This window comes from Littorina saxatilis, linkage group LG6, assembly GCF_037325665.1.
Source record: "Littorina saxatilis isolate snail1 linkage group LG6, US_GU_Lsax_2.0, whole genome shotgun sequence".
NCBI classification, from domain to species: Eukaryota; Metazoa; Mollusca; class Gastropoda; order Littorinimorpha; family Littorinidae; genus Littorina; species Littorina saxatilis.
Genome location: NC_090250.1, coordinates 31,744,007 through 31,765,212, shown reverse-complemented (window position 1 = coordinate 31,765,212; position 21,206 = coordinate 31,744,007). Strand labels below are relative to the sequence as shown.

General features: G+C 39.9%; 2 long non-coding RNA genes across 2 annotated transcripts; one reads left to right on the top strand and one right to left on the bottom strand.

Moving 5' to 3' along the window:
• Positions 1-1,075: 1,075 nt before the first annotated feature.
• On the top strand, positions 1,076-4,558 carry LOC138969018 (uncharacterized). Its single transcript, XR_011456347.1, has 2 exons — positions 1,076-1,244; positions 2,927-4,558. It is a non-coding gene; the product is annotated as an uncharacterized lncRNA (long non-coding RNA).
• A 3,823-nt stretch (positions 4,559-8,381) lies between these two features.
• Positions 8,382-21,180, bottom strand: LOC138969019 (uncharacterized). The gene is made up of 3 exons (XR_011456348.1): positions 21,030-21,180; positions 18,449-18,629; positions 8,382-10,009 (listed from the first exon to the last, which is right to left on the bottom strand). It is a non-coding gene; the product is annotated as an uncharacterized lncRNA (long non-coding RNA).
• Positions 21,181-21,206: the final 26 nt, after the last annotated feature.

Below are 21,206 nucleotides of genomic sequence, written 5' to 3'. Positions count from 1 at the left end.
TTCCTTATTTGTTGTCGCAAATGCTTAGAATTTGTTCGAACAATGGACAGCACTGAATCAGTGCCTGAAATCCAAATCCACGCGGATGAAGTGGATCAATTGTTAGACTTGCCTTGTTCAAGTCAAAAGGACAAACATGTGTCAAATGAAAAAGAAGGGAAGAAAAAGAATCAGAAAAAACCTCGGTTAGAGGCAGTGACCATTCCAATCAGTGATTGGAATAACATGAAAAAACAAAACGAACGTATCCTAGCGCTGCTAGGTCAGGGCCAAGGCCAGACCGAAGGCGAATCGCCTGATGATCATGGTTCGAAGATGACACAAAGACAAAAGCGAAAAGCAGAGTCACAAGAATCTGGAGACGAATCTGATTCGTTCGAAGATTATGATGATCAAATAGAATCGATGATCAGAGTGAACGAAGGTGAAACTTGTGGTCAAACTTGTGGCACTAGTAATTCTGACACTGAAATGGCAGAAATAGAACAAGAGTTCGACAATGCTGAAAAGCTTGCACCAGAAATACCGGAAGGTATCGCGAAGCTGGTTGATGAGACCATGGCAAAAGGTCAAATTTCAGAAGAAAAAATGAAAGAAAAAATGAACAAGTATGCCAGACCTAAAAACTTGAAGGTTGTTGTTCCAAAGGTCAATCCGGAGATATGGTCAATACTTGACCGTGCAACAAGAGGTGCAGATTTGAAACTACAGCAGTATCAGAAAGCGCTGTGTACAGCGACCTATGCACTCACAAACATATGGCAAACCATACTGAAAAGTGAATCACCCGAAATTCGGGGACTCATGAAAGGTGTAGCAGATTCTATTGCACTTGTACAGAAAACAAACCATGATCTGTCAATCGACAGAAGGGGAAAAATTTCAAATGCTCAACTGAACAAAAAGTACAAAAAACTTGGTTCTGCTGAAGTTCCAATCACAGATATGTTGTTTGGCAATGACCTGAAAGCTGCATGTGCAAACATTGATACAACAGCTAGAATGGGCCTGGGTCTCAGTCAGTCAAGTGGAGTAAAAGGTCAAAAGTTTTTTCCACAAAACCCCTTTGCAAAAAACGATTGGAATTGGAGGCCAAGAGGTGCAGGAAGAACCTGGACACCAAGAGGCAGAATGAGAGGGAGAGGACCTTACCGTGCACGGGGCAGAATGAACTACCGCGGCAGCGGACGAACCGAGTGGCAACAAGGCCAGCAGTAGCTCCACTACCTTCTCTGCCAAAATCTGTAAGTAAAGATACAATACCTAACCGCCCTTTTGAAGCAGGTAGACTAAAAAAGTTTGTTCAAAAATGGGAAGAAATAACATCAGACCCATTTATTCTTGACATGGTGTGCGGTGCTGATATTCCAATAGATGAGTTTTCTGACTTAAATTCTGAAAATCTTTCTTACTTGAAAAATCAAGTACAAGGAAATCTATGGACAAAAATGGATTCGGAAATTGAAAAACTGTTATCCTTGGGAGTTATTGAAAAATCGGTGCATCAGGAAGATGAAATTATCTCCCCTGTTTTCATGGTCCCAAAACCTGATGGCTCCTACCGTCTCATTTTGAATCTAAAAAAGTTTAATGATTCAGTACAATATGAGCACTTTAAGATGGACAATCTTACGTCAGCAACTCAAATGATGATAAGAGGCTGCTACATGGCTTCAGTGGATCTCAGACATGCATACTACTCTGTACCAATAAAAGCAGAATGCAGGAAATACCTCAAATTCATGTGGAGAAACAAACTTTATCAGTATACCTGCTTCCCAAATGGACTAAGTAACTGCCCTCGTTATTTCACAAAGTTAATGAAACCAGTCTATGCCACACTCAGATCACAGGGATATTTATCCACTTCCTTTATTGATGATAGTTATCTGCAAGGTAATTCTTTTGAAGAGTGTGCAGAGAATGTGTCAAAGACAGTGAAATTACTCGATTCACTGGGATTTATTATCCACACAGAGAAATCAGTTCTCAAACCCTGCAAGAAACTGAGGTACTTGGGGTTTCTTTTAAACTCTGAAGATATGACAGTTACTTTACCCCTGGAAAGAAAGCAAAAAGTTGTGCTCGCATGTTCAGAACTGAAAAGAAAGAAGAGGGTGACCATAAGAGAACTGGCACAAGTTATAGGCCAGTTGGTAGCAACCTTTCCAGCTGTTCAGTGGGGCCCACTGTTTTATAGGAGTTTAGACAGACTGAAATCCACATCGTTAAAATTTTCTGCAGGAAATTTTGAATCGCTGACAAGCTTGACAGATAAGACAACAGAAGAACTAGACTGGTGGATTGAAAATTTAGATTCCTCTTTTTTCCCCATTGAAAAAACTAATCCTGAAGTTGAAATCCAGACGGATGCTGCAAGTTCAGGTGGTTGGGGAGCTGTTTGTGGTCAAATTAAGACTGGAGGGCGATGGTCCGAAACAGAAATGAATTTGCACATCAATGTTCTAGAAATGATGGCAATTTTGTACGCTTTGAAAAGTTTCAAAGAAATGATCACAGGAAAACATGTAAAAGTCTTGACAGACAACACATGTGCAGTCTCCTATATATCCAATATGGGAGGATCGCGTTCTCCAGATTGCAATAACGTTGCAAAACAAATTTGGATGTGGTGCAAGGAAAATGGTATTTGGATATCAATTTCACATATCCCAGGAATACTGAATACAGAAGCTGACGTTTTGTCAAGACAATTCAATGATCGTACTGAGTGGAAATTGAATCATGATATTTTCTGCAAATTAAAAGATCGTCTGCTGAAGCCAGACATCGATCTATTTGCATCACGATTAAATTTTCAGATGAAACCATTCGTGTCCTGGATACCAGACCCAGAAGCCTTGGCCATTGATGCCTTTACCCAAGATTGGTCAAAATGGTTAATATATGCCTTTCCGCCTTTCAGCTTGCTGCAGAAAGTGCTCAACAAATGGCAGCGCGACAGAGCGGAAGGAATCTTGATCGTTCCAAAGTGGCCTACGGCAGTATGGTACCCCCAGATGTTGAAAATGCTGACACAAGAGCCTGTTCTTCTTCCAAAGGGAAAGCTTACCATTCATCTACCACATACGCAAGATGTGCATCCGCTCCACAGGACTCTGCAACTTCTGGCTTGTTGCTTATCAGGAAATCCCTCGAAGCAAGAGGAGTTCAAGGTGAGACTTTCCAAGTTATCTGGGCATCGTGGCGACCTTCAACCAGACAGCAGTATGCCTCCTACCTCAGCAGATGGAGCAAGTTTTGTGTGCAGTGCCAGTGTGATCCCCTTCGTCCGACTATAGATGAGGTGTTACAGTTCTTGACTAAGCTGTATGAAGATGGCTTAGGATACAGTGCTATAAACACTGCAAGGAGTGCACTATCTGCAGTGGTTATTCTACCAGACAATAAAACAGTAGGATGTCACCCTTTAGTAATTCGATTTCTAAAGGGAATCTTTGAACTGCGTACACCACAACCAAGATACAATGAAACTTGGGATGTAGACAAAGTTTTGCAGTTTTTCAGAAACATGGGTGAAAATTCTGAACTTTCATTGAAGGATTTGACTTTAAAATTGTGTTCCTTGTTGTTGTTAATTACTGCCCACAGAGTGCAGACAATTCATTTGATCAGGTTGAGAAATATTTGTTTTCATGATGATGGATGTACAATTTACATAACTGAAAAGTTGAAGCAGTCTAGACCTGGCTTTCATCCAAAACCTTTGCAGTTACCGTTTTATACAGAAGACAAAACTTTGTGTGTGGTGACTTGTCTTCGACAGTACATTAATAGTACTGTAGAATTCAGATGTGAGAGTGATGAGACTGACCAGTTACTTTTGTGTTACCAACAGCCACATGGACCAGCGGCGAAAGACACCATAGCTAGGTGGCTAAAAACTGTACTCATACGCGCAGGAATTACAAATTTTGCACCCCACAGCTTTCGGGGCGCATCATCTTCAGCAATGTTCAAGTCGGGTGTTGCTGTTCAAGATATTTTGAAAGTGGCAGGCTGGTCAAATGTATCCACTTTCAAAAAGTTCTATAACAAACCACTGGAAAGTAAAGATAAATCAAACACTATCTTAAACTATTATGCGAAAGTTGGAAAATAAAAATCTTCCAGCTCAGTAATCTAAGTTTGATTACATTCTGATAATTTGGTTTTTTGGAGGGGCTGCTGTGGTGGCCGGAAGTCGTATGAGCAATCGAACTTTGATTACATTCTGATAATTTGCATTGGGACAGTTAAAAAATTCAAGACAAGGGAGCTAACAAATGGAGATCTAGAGACAATTATCTCCCTGGCTCCATGTAAGAAAAGCAAATGTTTTTGTGGACAATTGATCCATTGTTTTCAAATGTGTTGTAGTGTTTATTGTTTCTTTGGTTATGAAGAAATTGCAATTCCCATAATGAATGGAGAATAAATGCATCACTTATTTTTTGTAATACATGGTTGTTTCAAACAATGTATGTTTGGTGTAAAAGCCAAGACAGGTGTTCACTATTCTCATGTTGTCCTTTGAGAATAAATGTTTGACATTTCACTTTAGTGTGACTTTGATTATTCCTTTGTTTGAAATATAATCTTTAATCAACCAACTTTAAAATCTCACAAATCACGTAGTTTCGGTAAACTACGAGAAGTGGAATTCAAAACATAAACGAGTACTCACCTGAGTCGAAGTTTGTGTAGAATTCCACGATGTAGTTTACAGGAACGGAGGGATATGTGCCCACCCTTCAGTTTCACCCTCTCCAATAAAGGAAATAAGCTAATTTATCAAATGTAAATACAACCGAAACATTTTTGGTTGCTTAAAGAAAAATCAGATCATCTGATATGGTTATATCAGATGACCTGTGCTGTGAAAAATGGCGTGTTTCCGGCGGTGTGCGCATCTCACATATCCCTCCGTTCCTGTAAACTACATCGTGGAATTCTACACAAACTTCGACTCAGGTGAGTACTCGTTTATGTTTTGAATTATTACATTTAGTCAATGTGTGGAACCAACAGAACTTGTAAAACTGAACGCACTGCAGGTTTGTTTCACCGAGACAAATAGGCCGAGACAACGCTGCCAAGCTGGCTCGCCGAAGGCCAAGAAGGGTCACGCTTGTTTCCACGCAGCATGCGAACGTTGAACCTAACTAATCTATTTTCTCTAATTATGAGCACAATTGATAATAAACATAACATGTCTATATATTTTTACATTTAGTCAAGTTTTGACTAAATGTTTTAACATAGATGGGGAATCGAAACGAGGGTCGAAAATGTGTGTGTGTGTGTGTGTGTGTGTGTGTGTGTGTGTGTGTGTGTGTGTGTGTGTGTGTGTGTGTGTGTGTGTGTGTGTGTATGTGTATGTGTAGAGCGATTCAGAGAAAACTACGGAATCGATTTTCATGAAACTGTACATGAGAGTTTCCGAGTATGGTATCCCCAGACGGTTTTTTTCATGTTTGCGATAAATGTCTTTCATGACGTCATATCCGGCTTTTTGTGAAAGTTGAGGCCGCACTGTCACGCCCTCCTTTTTCGATTTAATGGATTGAAATTTTGGTCAAGCAATTTTCGACGAAGGCCGGTGTCACGAACTGAAACCTCTGCTGAACAATCTTTCTCATTGCGGTCAATACGCATGCGCCAATCTTGGACTTAAAAAATGCGACCCTCTGACCGAACGAACCATGCGGGTCAGGGTTAGGGTAAGGGTTAGGGTTAGGTTGTTCACGACATGATTAATCTCCCCATGTTAGCGCATGCGCATTGACCGCATTGAGAAGGATTGTTCAGGCAGAGTTTTCAGTTCGTGACACCGGACTTAGGTATTGCATTACAGCTTGGATGCTGAAAAAAATAAATAATGAGTTTGGTCATTAAAAATCTGATAATTGTAATTACAATCATATTTTTTATTAAACGATTTAAAAACAATTTCATTTTATTTTTCATCTTTTTTTCTGATTCCAAAAACATATAAATATGTTATATTCGCATTAAAAACAAGCTCTGAAAATTAAACATGAAAATTATGATCACAATTAAATTTCCGAAATCAATTAAAAACCATTCCATCTTATTCCTTGTCGGTTCCTGATTCCAATAACATATAGATATGTTATGTTTGGATTAAAAACAAGCTCAGAAAGTTAAACAGAAGAGAGATATAGAAAAGCGTGCTATCCTGCTCAGCGCAACCACTACCGCGGGGGACTGGCGATGCTATACGGTCTTCGTGAACAAAATGCAGTGCGTTCGGTTTCATTATGTGAGTTCGACAGCTTCACTAAATGCAGTAATTTTGTCTCACGCGACTTGTTAAATTCTGAGTTTGATAATGTATTCAATGGAGTCATTTTTTAATGTGTTTATGGAAATTGATTTTAATGACAACTTTTATGAGCAAACTAAGTTATTTTTAAGCTTCCGACATGACATGCAACCCCATAGTCTGGACTTCGTCGAAGATTGCGTGACCAAACTTTCAATCATTTTGGTTTAACAAACAGGTCTTCCAACATCAAAACCCAGTCCAGCGCAGCAGGCTGAACTGGCACTCTTATTATCGCTGTGAGTGACGTGCCAGTTCACTCTGCTGCGCTGGACTGGGTTTTGATGTTGGAAGACCTGTTTTTCGTAATTGTTGTTTCGCGTTCACATTTCCCCAACACCCAAGCGCGTTGTTGCTTTTGTACCAACATTGATCCCCAATTGTAATACTCATTGGTGTTGAAGTTTGCAAAATGCTAACTTTTTTTTAGCCATTCTGTAAAAAGTTATTACAGTTTAAGCAAACTTTTCTGAAAAGTTCCAGTTTGCCCAACAAACTCAACAAGAGGGGGGGGGGGGGTCCTAGGTCTCCGGTACACTGCATAAACACTACTTTATGAAAAATAAAACTCTTTATTTCATAGTATACGGTAGGGGAATGAATTACCTTTCTGGCAATATACTTGGACGCATCACAATGATCCACAGCAAATGTATTAATTTTGTGCACTTTTTTATGACGGGTAGTGTAGAACCCTGGAAATGAAGGACAAAGTACACAAGCGGTCTTCTCCACACGAACAATTGATGACTCTCTGCCGTACACAAAAATAGAAGTCTTAAAGGCACAGTGCAGCTCACAGCCTTTGTTTTGCGTTTTTGTTGCAGCTGAGTGCATTTACAGTTCAAAAATCCTCCTATGGTAGTAAAACAAACCCAAAACTACCCAACGACGACATCTGTGAAGCTCAACAGTTTCTTGTTCACGCGAGTGCATAAATTAACCTAGTTATTACGTGGTGTTTGGTCGGAGTTCGATTCAACTGAGTGATTCCGGCCTCCATTTTGTTTTACACAAACTCATGATGACGTCTGACATAGTTTGCTAGTGACGTGTCTTTTTGTGCATGATGTGGTGATCTACCTGATCTAAATTTAGATCCAAAAATAGGTCAAGACCAGCCGGGTCCGAGTACGAAATTAATTCGTAAAATAATCGCAGTTCTTGACTCTTTGGGTGCAAGTCAATGAAACTTGGTAGTTCTTCTAACGGATAGCTGCCTGAGGTATGACTAAAAGCCCCAGGGGCTCCGTGCACCTGGATTTGACAAGTTCAGTACCTTTAAAACTAGGGGAGCTACTTTTGCCACCAGCGATTATGGTCGATGACGTCAAAAGCTTTGTCAAAATCCCAAAAAAAGCCACACAACTGATTGTTATTTTTTTGCGAGAAACCCATTTATCCAAGAGAGTTGATAATCAGTTTGGGAGAGTTGATAATCAGTTTGGCTGGAGTGGTTCTCTCTAAAAAAAAACATTCTCAGACTTAAAATGTTAGTGGCGGACAGCTTTGATTCTGGCCCCGTCAGGCTAATCAAGATTGCGAAGCGCTGTTTGTTAAAAACAAACTGGGGAATGGAAGATTTTTCTCAAAGACACATGTTGATCAAAAAGTGTCGAACAAATCAAACCCACTTTGTTTAACTCATCCGTGTTATTTAATCTGGATTAATAAGTTATAATAATCTTGTCAACTATGGTAGTATTAACCCTTAATGAGAGAGAGAGAGAGAGAGAGAGAGAGAGAGAGAGAGAGAGAGAGAGAGAGAGCGAGAGAGAGAGAGAGAGAGAATTCAGAAGTCAGAACGGTTGATTTGCTTAGGTAATAAGCCCATTGCAAGTGGGGGTGGCTTTCGGGTGTGGTATTAGAACACACATGTCGACACTAAAGCCGAAAGTGCATTTACACAAAGTTACACGAATGAGAGTGTCCATTCAAACTCACATTACAGCATGTCAGACGTGTTGCGCTCTGAACAAGCTTAAAAGTGTCCGTTCAATGCCCATAGTCTTTCACAATAAACACGATGTCAGGTTTGATCGCGAAACGTTCGAGCTGCGGCATGTAGCCCAGTCCCTTTGGAATCATGTTCCTGGAACCATGCTTGATGAACCAGAATGTTACTCCTTTGTCGTTGTTTGCACGCTGTGGGTTGGGCACAAGCACTAGATCGTCAATGTCGAAAATACATAGCGGTTCTTTCACGTTGTTATTTGTCACAATCCTGTGACGTGTGTTGTTCCTGCGTCTGTCCCGTAAACGACGCTGCAAGGGCCTGTTCATGACCGCCCCAGTGTACTCTTAGTCAAAAGGATGCTTGGTCACAGCAGTTTTCTCCAGGCACGCTCTCTGTTGTTATGTGTGTAGCTGGCTGTGTTTCAATTAAAACAGTGCTCTTTTGCATGTACGGTCGCCGAATAACCACACAATGGGTCACCACTTGCCAACACAGTACAGTAACTTCAATTTGCAATTCAACTTACAACGGTAACCGTGTCTAGGTCTGTGTCAAGAGTGTTTTCTTCTGTGGTATGGAATTCACACGGGTGTAGTTTCAAATGGGTTCTTCTTTGCTGCTGGTCACGGAGGGGGGGTCGGGGGTTGCATAATGTTAACCATCTTTTCCTTAAATGTGTTAACGTTTTTACACTAGATGAGTAAACTTCAACTTCTATTTCATCCAAGAAGTAGTGTAAGCACTGCATTTAGCACTGCATTCAATAAAATAATATTTCATTAAGTTTGTACATGTATAGGTAAATCAAACTCGCGTGTCTCGCAAATACTAGTATGTCGACCCAAAACGGAAATGGTCATATCCTTACTTATTGTACTGGAAGCTACGTTATAGCAGAAGTTTATCTTCAACTGAAACTGGTTTGTTTGAAGAGTTAAGATATTCTAGAGCACCAGACAATATGTTAAAATCAGCTGAGACAAGCAATGGTACGAAAATGTAAAAAACAAATGACGACGAACGAACTTTTTTTTTTTTCAAAAACAATCAGACGTTGAGCGGATGGACAGCATCAACCATGTTGCGATTCCCGTGATCGCAGAAGATACTCTGAGCACTGAGGAGCCGACAGTAGGCCTATCTATCTCAGACTGAATTTGCTTGTCTTTTTTCAATAGTTTTTCGTCGCGTTCTAGTTGTGTTAGACTGAACACTTTGAGTCGCTTTGCAACACCTTCTCGTTCTCTCTCATCTCCCAAATTCTTGACGAATGGTGTTTGGAAAGGGACGCCCAGGTTTCTCTTGTTCAGATCTCGCACCATTGTGAACAGTTGCTCTGAGCTCCGTCTATTATTGTCGGAAGTATTGCTGAATACGACAAAACGCTGATCACAATCTTCTAGTATGTCGCTAAGTTGCCTTGGAGCCTCTTTTAAGAGTTGTTTGATGCTGACATTTGCCTCTTCTAATTGATCTCCGCCAGTAAAGATGATGATGACATACTTTGTGACTTCTTTGTCAAAAATGGCTTTCAACTGTTGAAAAGCTTCGTAGTCCTCCCTGTCAAACTGTTTTATTTGAATGACAAAAAGAACAGTGTGCGGGCCTGGATAGAAGCAGTCGACACATTTAACCAGGGCAAGAGCGACTGTCTCCGGTTCCAGATAGTTGTTGCAGAAACCTGGGGTATCGGCAACAGTGACCTGTGGCGTTGAACAATAAAACACAAATGTGTCGTCATGGCAGAATTCAAAGGAGAAATATGATTATTATGATTGTTATTGTTTTGTATTTTTGTTGTTATCAGTAGTAGTAGTAGTAGTTGTAGTAGTAGTAGTAGTAGTAGTAGCAGTAGTAGGAATAAAATCATCATCTCATCATCAATGGCAGAAGTGGCAGTAGTAGTTGTACACATTACTGTATCATTTACATGTGCCTCCAAATATCTGTTCTGAAATGCTCAGTTTGCCTCACCGTCTCACATATAGCAGGTGACTAGGTGGAGGGATGGTCTAATCCCATAATTATGTGAAAGCGAGGCCAGATCTGAGACAGTGAGGCTAAACTGTTCACGAGATGGATTGGGCGTTTAAAATAGATTCCACACAAATACCGACCATATCTATTTGTCTGGAAGTGTACATGTGTACCTATTTCCTTTTCAGTCATGTTTCAAATGTTGTTCCCATTTTTTTATCAGAAAAGTAAACGTGATTGATGTTTATTTTCAAAATATTCATATCGTGTTTATTCAAAAACAAAACAAACAAAAACATTAAAGAGGGTCAGGACATCAAATATCGACTGGGTTCTTCTGGTCAGCGATTGGTTCTCCTTTTCCCAGGTAAGATACTATTGTTCTCACAAGATTATTGTTATTACTTCCTGCATCATGTGGGTGATGGTCTACTAATTATTTGCTCGAGATTCGCCTCTGACATCGCACGCTGGGTTGAGCATGCAGTTGTCGCACGCCGACATTTCAAGAGTTTACTAGACCGGCCAATGTTTTGATAAGACGCAGGAGCTGTGGGGGGTATTGCCACTGGTTAAACCTAACACTCTGTTTATAGACAGACCGACGCACATGTATGTAGAATGAGCACTTTTGAAGAGTGACTTTGTTTTGCGTTTATTAGCTAGATCTAAAGGTTATTTGGCCTTTGCTTCTAGTTTAACTCAAGGGAGATCACTCTTAGCGATAACGAAAAGGCATCAGAAAGTACATAAGGGGAGAAACACGATTGCTAAACCGTCATAAATAATTGCCCTTGCTTATGCTGCAGATAACACACTGTGCGTATTTAAAGCACTCCAGGCCTATCTCAGCAAAATTCTTCCTTCCAGGAAGAGTATGGAAGAGCACACAGTTGCTACCAAACAATGTAAGCCCTCACAACCCGGTGAACAGAGATACTATAAGCAGGTTGATCAATGAGTTTTTGCTGTAGGCAGGGATAGATTCAAGCATTACAACTTACATCACAAGGGTGGCTGCAACTTCCGCAGCTAAAAGGGTAATGTGTAGCATTGAAGAAATTCTTTCTTAAGGACAGGAGCTACCTTCAAATACACCGGTTTGAACTCTCACCAGAAAAGACAGTCTGCCTGGTAGTATCCAGAAGAAAGGTCTTTAAGAGGGTGTGCTCCATCAAAATAAATAACCAAGTAATAAAGCCCAGTACAACAGTAAAATTCCTGGGTGTAACCATCCACGATAGACTAATATGGACCCCCCACATTAATAATTCAATACAAAAAGCCTTGAAGGCAATAAATGTAATCAGGTTCCTCAAAACTAAACCGTGGGCAAACAGCCAAAAAAGTCTGACGCTGGTGGTGGGAGCCCTTGTCCGCTCGCGTCTCGCCTACGGGCAGGAATCCTTCTTTTCAGCGCCTAAAACCATCCTCAAAAAACTGCAAACAACCGAAGTAAGGGCCTTGAAAATAGCATTAGATGTACCTAGATGGGCCTCTGTGAAAGCTACCTACAGAGAAGTGGGCTGGCTCACCCTCGACGAGGAACGTCTACTGCGGACAACCCAATATTTTATCAGACAGCAAAGATCCCCAAATAGTGTAACACAGACCATAAACGATCTAATCAACGATTATAAAACGAAAACCTTCAACAATCGTTATACCCCTCAACTCCATGAGAAAGCCCTTTCAATTAAACATTATGCAGAAAATCTCCTCGGCAACATAAACAAGCAGATACAAGACATTAAACTTATCTCGGCCCCAATATACCCGCCGTGGTTATTAGAACCCCCCAACATCATCTCCAAAAGTAAATATAATCTCCAAAAAACGATCACTTGTTGTATTTGGCCACACTGGCAAAAGAAACAATAAACAAGAAATATAGCCACTTTTTAAAAGTATATACAGACGGGTCGAAGCTGCCAGACGGCAGAGTGGGCTGTGCCTTTGTAATCCCAGAATTAAAAATCGAAAAGTGTTATAAATTAAATAAAGGCATTTCAATTTTCTCAGCAGAACTATATCAATCAATCAATCAATATGAGGCTTATATCGCGCGTATTCCGTGGGTACAGTTCCAAGCGCAGGGATTTTATTTTTTTTTTAATTTTTTTTTTTTATGCAATTTATATCGCGCACATATTCAAGGCGCAGGGATTTATTTATGCCGTGTGAGATGGAATTTTTGTTACACAATACATCACGCATTCACATCGGCCAGCAGATCGCAGCCATTTCGGCGCATATCCTACTTTTCACGGCCTATTATTCCAAGTCACACGGGTATTTTGGTGGACATTTTTATCTATGCCTATACAATTTTGCCAGGAAAGACCCTTTTGTCAATCGTGGGATCTTTAACGTGCACACCCCAATGTAGTGTACACGAAGGGACCTCGGTTTTTCGTCTCATCCAAAAGACTAGCACTTGAACCCACCACCTAGGTTAGGAAAGGGGGGAAAAAATTGCTAACGCCCTGACCCAGGGTCGAACTCGCAACCTCTCGCTTCCGAGCGCAAGTGCGTTACCACTCGGCCACCCAGTCCACCATTTATTAACGATATGCCAGTCTCACCCGCAGGAGTGGTAATCTGTACAGATTCCAAATCTTCCCTAGAAGCCCTAGAAAATGGGACAAAAAACAGATCAAATATGCAACAAGAAATTTTATTTGTATGCCATCAAGTAATCTTACAAGGCACGGCCCTAGACCTAATATGGATTCCCTCGCATACTAACCTAAGAGGAAATGATCTAGCCGACACTGCAGCTAAGAAGGCTGCCCTTTCCTCCTCAACCGAAATCGAGGAGGGAATCGAGACGAGTGTCGTGGTGTACGTGCGTGTGTCTGTGTGTGTGTGTGTGTGTGTGTGTGTAGAGCGATTCAGACTAAACTACTGGACCGATCTTTATGAAATTTGACATGAGAGTTCCTGGGTATGGAATCCCCATACGTTTTTTTTCATTTGTTTGATAAATGTCTTTGATGACGTCATATCCGGCTTTTCGTGAAAGTTGAGGCGGCACTGTCACGCCCTCATTTTTCAACCAAATTGGTTGAAATTTTGGTCAAGTAATCTTCGACGAAGTCCGGACTTCGGTATTGCATTTCAGCTTGGTGGCTTAAAAATTAATTAATGACTTTGGTCATTAAAAATCTGAAAATTGTAAAAAAAAATAAAAATTTATAAAACGATCCAAATTTACGTTTATCTTATTCTCCATCATTTGCTGATTCCAAAAACATATAAATATGTTATATTCGGATTAAAAACAAGCTCTGAAAATTAAATATATAAAAATTATTATCAAAAATTTTTTTTCGAAATCAATTTAAAAACACTTTCATCTTATTCCTTGTCGGTTCCTGATTCCAAAAACATATAGATATGATATGTTTGGATTAAAAACACGCTCAGAAAGTTAAAACGAAGAGAGGTACAGAAAAGCGTGCTATCCTTCTCAGCGCAACGAATACCCCGCTCTTCTTGTCAATTCCACGGGCACTGCCTTTGCCACGGGCGGTGGAGTGACGATGCTACGAGTATACGGTCTTGCTGCGTTGCGTTGCGTTCAGTTTCATTCTGTGAGTTCGACAGCTACTTGACTAAATGTTGTATTTTCGCCTTACGCGACTTGTTTATTTTTTTCGATAAATGTCTTTGATGACGTCATATCCGGCTTTTTGTAAAAGTTGAGGCGGCACTGTCACACCCTTATTTTTTAATCAAATTGATTGAAATTTTGGCCAAGCAATATTCGACGAAGGCCGGACTTCGGTATTGCATTTTAGTTTGGTGGTTTAAAAATTAATTAATGACTTTGGTCATTAAAAGTCTGAATTTTTTAATTTGTTTTTAAACGATCCAAATTTACATTCATCTTTTTCTTCATCATTTTCTGATTCCAAAAACATATAAATATGTTATATTTGGATTAAAAACAAGCTCTGAAAATTAAAAATATACAAATTATGATCAAAATTAAATTTTCGAAAAAAACTTTCATCTTATTCCTTGTTGGTTCCTGATTTCAAAAACATATAGATATGATATGTTTGATTAAAATAACGCCCAGAAAGTTAAAACGAACAGAGGTACAGTAAAGCGTGCTATGCGGCACCGGTGCAACCGCTACCGCGCTGAACAGGCTCATCACTTTCACTGCCTTTTGCACTAGCAACGGACTACGGTCATTGTGAAAAAATGCAGTGCGTTCAGTTTCATTCTGTGAGTTCCACAGCTTGACTAAATGTAGTAATTTCGCCTTACGCGACTTGTTTTTTCTTCTTTTAGCGTATCATCAACTCATGTCCCAAAAAGGAAAATTTCCTGTGAGGACGTTAAGGACCCCTCTAGTAGTTCAAATACACCGTTTTTCTCTTCCAAGTCATCTGACCACAACATTCATAAAACAGAACTGTTTGTGTTAAAATGTAGTGTGCATTTACTTCAATGTACGCAGAATGATAGTACATGTATATGGTCCCCAAACAAATTGCTCTTAGATTGACCTTAAAAAAATGATGAATGAAAAACAAGCAAAGCGTTGAATCGAAACAGTTAAAGAGACATCCTGAACTCAGGTCAAAATAAGTTCGGCTCATTCTCTCCCTGACCAGACGCTACAGTCCTCCGCGAATATATCAAAACAAAAATACAGAGTTATCTCCCAAATGGTTTTCGCGAGCACTGATCTAAATTTGAGATCAGTGTTCGCAAGACGAAAATGATTGCAGATTGGCTGACTTCGATAGTGATCTCCGTTCTGTTCTTCACAGTTATGAAAAAGACATCGTTCTAAGGTCAAAACAAGTCGAAATGTTGGGACTGCTGCCGGAAGGAGACCGTAATATATGGTTTCATCACTGTCAACTGGTTACAGAAAAAATCGTCTGCTCCAGTGAGCGCGGAAACCAAACGGTTGATTATCACGTGACACTTTTGCCATATTTAGAGTTGTTTGCACAGTAAACACAGCCGCGAAAAATAGCTCGCTTGAAACTGTCTTACATATCAATTCCTTTGTAATTTAAGAATTACAAAATACCATGAAAAATCATTATCGACGATCGCGAATCTGCTTATATCAATAATACATTACAAAAAGCTCTAAATATGTAAACAAAATCGGTTTCCTTGCCAGACAAGGAAACTCAAGGCATCCTGTCAGGGAGAGAATGAGCCGAACTCATTTTGACCTGAGTTCAGGATGTTAAAGAGATACAAATGTTGACTTTGTGGGTACACATTTATGGAAACTGGAAAACGTGTATCTCTTTAACTATTTTTCCTAGAGAAAATCGTCTGGGACAAAACATCTATCATGATGTCTAAAACAATCAATCTAAAAGCATATTTTGTTTTTGATCATATACTATTACTCTACAAATATTGAAGCAAAAGCACACCGAATTTTAACACAAACAGTTCTGTTTCATGAATGCTGTTGTCAAATGACTTGAAGAGAAACAAGTCGCGTAAGGCAAAATTACTACATTTAGTCAAGCTGTGGAACTCACAGAATGAAACTGAACGTAGTCCGCCGTTAGTGCAAAAGGCAGTGAAAGTGACGAGTCTGTTTGGCGCGGTAGCGGTTGCGCTGTGCTTCATAGCACGCTTTACTGTACCTCTCTTCGTTTTAACTTTCTGAGCGTGTTTTTAATCCAAACATATCATGTCTATATGTTTTTGGAATCAGGAACCGACAAGAAATTAGATGAAATAGTTTTTAAAACGATTTCGGAAATTACATTTTAATCATAATTTTTATATTTTTAATTTGCAGAGCTTGTTTTTAATCCAAATATAACATATTTATATGTTTTTGGAATCAGAAAATGATGAAGAATAAGATGAACGTAAATTTGGATCGTTTTATAAAACAAATATTTTTTTGCGCGATATAAGCCTCATATTGATATATTTGAAGGTAACTCCTGCCCTTAAGCAGGATAAGCGTCAGACTTTACATTTAGGCAGTTTTATAATAAACCCATCAGGAATGACTTGTGTATTCGATATAAGAATAGGGAGATGTCCTCTTTTTACCCTGCCTAACTGCTTTTAAGCTTCTCGCTTAAAGGCACAGTACCCCTCCCATAAACCATCACCGATACTGTCAGGCTTTTACACACAGTACAAACACCCTTCCATTTGAACGCTCACCGAAAGGGAACATCCTAGGTGCCCTACGTAAAGAGCGAGCAATTTTCAAAGAATTAATTTTGCAGATTGTCTCCTCTCAAAATCGGACCGTGGTGCGTTTGGGCGCTAGACCTAACTTTTAAAATCTAAATAATAGATTGACAGCTTGTTACACAAACATTCTTAAATCATAATCTAATTATTTTTTTCATCAAGACAAGATCAGTACAATTCGAAGTTTTGAAAGTTTGAAAAAAGAAAAGCCCGGAAGCAGGGTCACGCAAGGTCGTGGTTCTCGTAGCAGACGACGGTTTATGCCTATCGCCAGTTCCTCTGAACATCCATCGCTAGAGTTCTTGTGAATCACAGCCGTTTGTTTCGTATAGATTCAGAGGTACATAATAACGTGCTATGGCAGATAAACTTACGAGTCGCATTCAAATTACAAACTGACGACTACATTGTTAACAAGTCGCGTAAGGCGAAAATACAATATTTAGTCAAGTAGCTGTCGAACTCACAGAATGAAACTGAACGCAATGCCATTTTTCAGCAAGACCGTATACTCGTAGCATCGTCAGTCCACCGCTCATGGCAAAGGCAGTGAAATTGACAAGAAGAGCGGGGTAGCAGTTGCGCTAAGAAGGATAGCACGCTTTTCTGTACCTCTCTTTGTTTTAACTTTCTGAGCGTGTTTTTAATCCAAACATATCATATCTATATGTTTTTGGAATCAGGAACCGACAAGGAATAAGATGAAAGTGTTTTTAAATTGATTTGGACAATTTAATTTTGATAATAATTTTTATATATTTAATTTTCAGAGCTTGTTTTTAATCCGAATATAACATATTTATATGTTTTTGGAATCAGCAAATGATGGAGAATAAGATAAACGTAAATTTGGATCGTTTTATAAATTTTTATTTATTTTTACAATTTTCAGATTTTTAATGACCAAAGTCATTAATTAATTTTTAAGCCACCAAGCTGAAATGCAATACCGAAGTCCGGGCTTCGTCGAAGATTACTTGACCAAAATTTCAACCAATTTGGTTGAAAAATGAGGGCGTGACAGTGCCGCCTCAACTTTCACGAAAAGCCGGATATGACGTCATCAAAGACATTTATCAAAAAAATGAAAAAAACGTCCGGGGATTTCATACCCAGGAACTCTCATGTCAAATTTCATAAAGATCGGTCCAGTAGTTTAGTCTGAATCGCTCTACACACACACACACACACACACACACACACGCACACACGCACACACGCACACACGCACACACGCACATACACCACGACCCTCGTTTCGATTCCCCCTCGATGTTAAAATATTTAGTCAAAACTTGACTAAATATAAAAAAGGAAACTGGATCACAAGGGTTCACGATGGCTCAGGGGTAAGATAAACCACGCAAAAATGAATTCTTTGAAAATTGCTCGCTCTTTACGGAGGGCATCTAGGATGTTCTCAAGCGGTGGGTGTTTAAATGAAAGGGTGTCTGTACTGTGTGTAAACGCCTGACAGTATCTGTGATGGTTTACGGAGGCTTACTGTGCCTTTAATCTTACTCGGTGGGAACGCCGAAGTAGAAGAAGAAGGTGGGAGAACGAGGTAGAATTGAGAAAAATACTGAGCACTTACCAAGACGAAGGTACATCGTAGTTCTACTGAGTTCTAGCAACACAGAGGGATTAAGTGCCCTACCTCTCCGCCCTCTTTTGATACATGTTAGGCTATTCAGTGCTCATAGTAAGTTGTGTGGGAAAAATAGCTTTTTTCTTCCAATAATTGGCGTAAAAGTCTGGTTTCATATTGGTTTAACGCAATCTCACAACCTCTGTGCTGCTAGAACTCGATAAAAGTAAAATTTACTTTTGACTTGGTAAGTACTCAGTACATGTTCATTGTTGCCTTACACTGCACAGCCGCATTGTATTATGCATAGCTGTTGGCTTGCATTGTGACATTTGACTATCTGCACTTTGTGGATAAAAACGACTACCTTCATGCCATCGTCAAACACTTTCTCTTGCAGTTCTGCTTGTTCATCTCCGTGTTTTTCAGAGTAGGGGTGTCGGACTTTAAACTTGTCAGTTTCCAGGATTGTGTTTCCAGTGGCACTCTTCCCGGTCCCACTTTTCCCTGTGAGTATGAGTCTCAGTTGCAAACTCTCTTTCTGAAATCTGTAGAAACCTGACGTTAGCATACATCTTCTGCAGATATGTGACATGATATATTTCAATGAATAATACTTTGGGGAAAACCACATGAATACATTTGGGAAGACAGTTGGGACACATATGGACACAAGGTGACACTCACCAGGTAATACACAGACAGATTCAGGCTGTACAGTTTGTCATTCTCGCTTTGGGTCGACACTTTTCAGCTTTTGTTTTATGTCCACGAAGTTGTTGTTGGTGCCGTAGTTTAAACTGTTGCTGCTTGCACTTTCTTTGCTCGTGTGTATGCTGTTGTTTCGAATTGTTATAGTATCCTGAAGAAGCTGAGAAAACATGGTGGCTTGATTAATACGGTGTGTCTAAAACACGCGGGGACGGTGAAATAGCAGGCGGGGACGTTATATAATAACATTCTGACCATCCTTAATGGGTTTTTTGTTTTTTTTAGTTTTTTTTTTATAATACTTTTTTTATTGATTGTTTTCTTCTTTTGGTGGGAATCAGCTTTTCTTCTCAGATATTAGGGCTCAGAAACGGAGATGTCTGTCGATCCTCTATGCCGTAAAACCTTTTCTGGTTGTTAGAGATCGTCCCCGCGTGTCCCCGTGTGTCTCCGCGTGTCCCCGCGTGTTTTAGTCAAAGTGTCTAAAACACGCAGGGACACGCGGGGACAGTTAATCAGCACGCGGGAACGTTACATAACAACATTCTGACGATCCTTTCGGCCTTACAACCATTTCTGGCATATGTGTATGTGTGTGTGTGTGTGTGTGTGTGTGTGTGTGTGTGTGTGTGTGTGTGTGTGTGTGAGTGTGTGTGTGTGTGTGTATGTGTGTGTGTGTGTGTGTGTGTGTGTGTATGTGTATGTGTGTATGTGTGTGTGTGTGTGAGTGTGTGTGTGTTGTATTGAGTGCGAACGTGATTGCAGACATGCGGCGCGCGTGTGTGTGCGAGTCGACTTTTCTTTTCCTTTGTATTATATTGACATACATGTACATTTCAATGTTCTATCATGCATTGTGTATTCGTATAGGTAATGTTGTACTTAGTAATACTGTATAATTGCGATTGACAATTGTCCTTATTTTGTCTTTATTTTTATGTCTTAGTTTTGCAGGGACAGATTGTAAGACTAGGCGTGAGCCTAAAATCTCCATCCTTGAGTAATAAAGTTCGTTCTTTCGTTCGTTCGTTCTCTCTCTCTCTCTCTCTGATTCCCACCAAAAAAAATCTAACACAATATAAACAATAAAATGAAATAAATAAAGGATAGTCAGAATGTTATTATATACTGTCCACGCGTGTCCCTGCGTGCTGTTAAACTGTCCCCGCGTGTTTTAGACATTTTGACTAAAACACGCGGGGACGATCTCTAACAATCAGAAATTGTTTTACGGCATAAGAGATCGGCAGACATCTCCGTTTCTAAGCCCTAATATCTGAGAAGAAAAGCTGATTTCCATCAAAAGAAGAAGAAGAAAAAAAAAAATATATATATATAATAAAAAATAAATAAATAAAGGGTAGTCAGAATGTTATTATATAACGTTCCCGCATGCTATTACATTTTCACCGTCCCTACGTGTCCCCGCCTGCTGTTAAACTGTACCCGCGTGTTTTAGACACTTTGATTAAAACACGCGGAGACGATATCTAACAATCAGAAATGGTTTTACGGCATAAGAGATCGGCAGACATTTTCGTTTTTGAGCCCTAATATCTCAGAAGAAAAGCTGAAAGAAGAAAACAAAATAACATAATAATAATGTGTTTTAGACACACCGGATATTCAAAATGTTATTATATAATGTCCCCGCCTGCTGTTATACTGTCCCCGCGTGTTTTAGACACTTTGACTAAAACACGCAGGGACACGCGGGGACGATTTCCAACAACCAGAAATGATTTTACGGCATATAAAGGATCTGCAGACATCTTCGCTTCTGAGCCCTAATATCTCAGAAGAAAAGCTGATTACCACCAAAAGAAGAAAAAAAATAAAAACAAAAAATAAAAAATTAAAATAAAATAAAGGATAGTCAGAATGTTATTATATAACGTCTCCGCGTGCTATTTCACATTCCCCGCGTGTATCCGTGTGCTCTTAAACTGTCCCAGCGTGTCCCCGCGTGTTTTAGACACTTTGACTAAAAACACGCGGGGACACGCAACACGCGGGGACGATCTCAAACAACCAGAAATGGTTTTGCGGCATAAAGGATCGGCAGACATCTCCGTTTCTGAGCGACAACAACAACTTCAACAACAACAACAATATCACCGTCAACAACAACACCACCACCACCACCACCACCAACAGCAACAACAACAAAAACAACAACACCAACAACAACAACGACAACTATTCAAAGTGTTGATAGAAAGAAGAACTGCACATACCTCAAATATGCCATCTACGATCTGTTTAGCTCGCTGCTTGATACACCTTTTCAGAACTGAACATTCAACAACTGTGAACAATATCGCTTCCACTCCTTCCCATGAGTAGCACTAAATTAAGGGGAAAGGGGCGCGCCGCTACAACACGGCGTGCGTGATTGCGGCAAAAGCATACAC